This window comes from Phascolarctos cinereus, unplaced genomic scaffold (genome assembly GCF_003287225.1).
Source record: "Phascolarctos cinereus isolate Bilbo 61053 unplaced genomic scaffold, phaCin_HiC Scaffold_4;HRSCAF=312, whole genome shotgun sequence".
In the NCBI taxonomy this organism is placed as follows: Eukaryota; Metazoa; Chordata; class Mammalia; order Diprotodontia; family Phascolarctidae; genus Phascolarctos; species Phascolarctos cinereus.
In genome coordinates, this window is record NW_027555847.1 from 181,234,462 (window position 1) to 181,237,865 (window position 3,404).

Sequence of the window (3,404 nt, forward strand, 5' to 3'; positions counted from 1 at the left end):
CTCTGGCTGTAGATTTCTTGAAATTGTTTAGATCTATTTCTATATTATATCTCACTTTCATAAGCCTACATCAAAGAACTATGAATGTTTTTTGTTTTGTTTTTTAAAGCACAAACCCCAGGGAAGGTGAATTGGTTTCACTCTTGTTACTATGAAGGATGCCCTATAAAAATGACAAAGTGACAAACAGATTGTCAGCCCCACCAGGCTTTATCAGAATGAGGCTAATTACTAGGTGGAACATAAATGTTCCCACACTCCATCAAAAGAGTAAAACAATACTTGTGAAAATCTTTAGTGTTTCAGCATCAAAGGCAGAGGGGGAATTCTCCAACAAAAGATAACTTCCTTTAGTTCTTGTCTGTTCTGAACTATGAAGCCCATGTGCTCTGGGGCTTAGAGGAGAGACAGCTGGACAGCCTATTTATTATTCTTTGCTCCTAGTAAGGGGGTAAAGAAATGACAGTAACCACTTCAGGGGCTTAAAGCACTGTTACTTTGGTTTGTGATGTCGCCCACATATTGGGAATTTTAATAGAATTTCTATTGCTGGATTTCACGTGCTTGAGTTCTGTTCTTTACAGAAATTATTTTTTCTTAAAAACACACACACAATGCCTTTAGATGTTAAACTGGTAAGAGAAGACACCGTATTTTAGCTGCTGCCATGCTTAGGTTTAGGGAAAATAAAATGTTATTAAGGCTGCTGTGTTGTTTGCACTAATTACATATTATATTATAGAAGGGAAATCTTAAAACAGAAAATAGGAATAAATAGTATTTAGACTGGGTTTTGGAAATCTTTTCTAAGTTGCTCCTCAGGTAATTTTCTTTTATTATCATTACTGGTTGCGATTAAAATGATAGAATCAATAAAAATCTTGTTTTTTTTCCTGATGACCAATTTAGTAACAGCTTACTTGGAAGTCAGCTGTCCAGCAATCTCACCTATTTAGAACACATGAAGCAAGCCAAAACAAAATAAACAAACAAAAAAAACCCAACTCTACAGAAACAAAATAGAGGGCACTTTACCCTTAGAAGAGCCTCTCAGGCCCTCACTCTGACCCTATTTACTCTTACTTTACACTTAGGCTTTTCAGACAAGAATGATTATCTCATTTTCAAGCCTACAGATAATTAGGAGGGGAAAGAACTGCCACAGGTTTATCAACAGCAGTGAAAGCTTGGTTGCAAAAACTAAGACAGCAAATCTGAAAAACAGCTTTAAAAAAAAAGGCAACAATGTGGGGTCATTTAGTATACGGACAAGCAACCTTATACACATCCGTTTTTATAGCACAGTATGATCATTGATGTTCATAGTATTGACCTCAACCATCAAGAAAAAAATTAAAATAGATTCAGATTAAGAAAGCAGATAAAATAGATGGTGCATTTAAAAAATATACTTTCATCTAAATTTCTTGAAATAAGCATTTTGGTCTGTAAAGAGAAGCTTGGGGCAGATAGATGGCACAGTGGATAGAGCACCAGGCCTGGAGTCAGGAAAACTCATCTTCCTGAGTTAAAAATCCAGCCTCAGACATTTACTAGCTGTGTGACCCTGGGAAAGTCAGTTAATCTTGTTTGCCTCTGTTTCCCCATCTGTAAAATGAGCTGAAGAAGGAAATGTAAACCATTTCAGGATCTCTGCCAAGAAAACCCCAAATGGAGTTATGAAGAGTCAGACATGACTGAAAATACATATATGTGTGTGTGAGTGTGTGTGTATAGTCTACCTAACTCTTGCAATTCTTTTTGAATATGAGTCATCTGTTTACTATGTGCTGTAAGAAGATAGGAGCTCAAGAGAGGATATAATAATAATATTATGTAATAATATAATAAGCTCAAGAAGAATATAATAAAGATCTTTCTACGGTAGATGTGCAATTTAAAAGGTTTCATGATTTGTCTTTTTTTTTAAATATGGAAATATTTCATGAGTATGTTCCATGTATAAAATTCCATCCTCAGTTTCATTCCATTCTCAGACTTTTTCTTTGCCTCTAATAATGCCAGTGACCTGGAGCACCTTTCTGGCCCTGCTCGGCTCTATCTCCTACTGAGTCATAGCATGGGCAATGGGTATCTTGATTGTTAGATGCCATTCTCCTAGCCTAAAGTGGTAAAGCTAGTGTGTGAGAAGCAGTACCCCAAGCTATATCTAATGAAAAATGTACTTCTAAGGGCAACTAGGTAGTGCAGTGGATAGAGCACAGGTTCTGGAATCATGGAGACCTGAGTTCATATCTGGCTTCAGATATTAGCTGGGTAACCTTGGGCAAGTTAACTTCTATTTACCTGTTTCCTCATCTGTAAAATGGGGGTAAATACAGTATCAACCCCCCAGGGTTGTTGTGAGGATTAAATGAGATGATAATTATAAAGCACTAAGTTAAGACACAGCGCCTGGTACATACTAAGCACTAGATAAATGTTAATTATTAAAAGCAACTGGTAGTTGTACAGTAGAGTATTGGGCTTGGAGTCAGGAAAGCCCAAGTTCAAACTCTACTTCAGACACCTACTAGCTATGTGACCATGGGCAAGTCACTTAACGTTGCCTCAGTTTTCTCATCTGTAAAATGGAGATGATAATAGCTCCTACTTCCCAGAGTTGTTACAAGGATTAAATGAGACCACATACAAAAACACATTTCAAAAATTGAAGTGCAAATGTATAACCTGTATAAAATTGCTTGCCTTCTCAATGAAGGGGGTTTAGGAGGGAGGAAGGGAGAGAATGTGGAACTCAAAAGTTTTAAAAATAAATGCTAAAAATTGTTTTTACATGTAATTGGGGAAAAATAAAATGCCAAATAGAATATTTTTTAAAAAGCAATCCAGAAGAAAAGTGATGAAAAAAATTAACGTACTATGTAAATGTTAGCTATTATTATTATTAAACCCATAAATGTACAGATAAGTTTATTTCTGCTAATAGAAGTGCATGATGGAAAAAAAAAGTTGCAAGACTAGGGAATAAATTAAGACAAAAGAAAGTTGGACAATGGTTTTTACATTGTTAGTGGCAAAGAACATTTTCTTTTGATTTTTAAAACAAAACCTGCATACTCGGGAAGGAGGTAAAAGTACAAATTTTACAGAATCACCTAATTCTAGAAGAGACCTCAGTGACCCATACCTGAAAGGAATCCACAGTATAAGATGCTGACATAACCATAGAAAAGTCCAATGGCTCCTCCATATGAATGGAAAACACTTGAACATAAGCCGTGAAGTTTCACACACACCTCCAAATCCCACCTCTCTCCTCCTCCCATTCTGGGCAAACATGCCCAACTCCTTCAGTCCCTTTTTTTAAGAAACAAGCTATTTAATGCTGCTTTCCTTATTTCTTATATAAACAAATCTTTTCCTTAGTATTAAAGATCTCT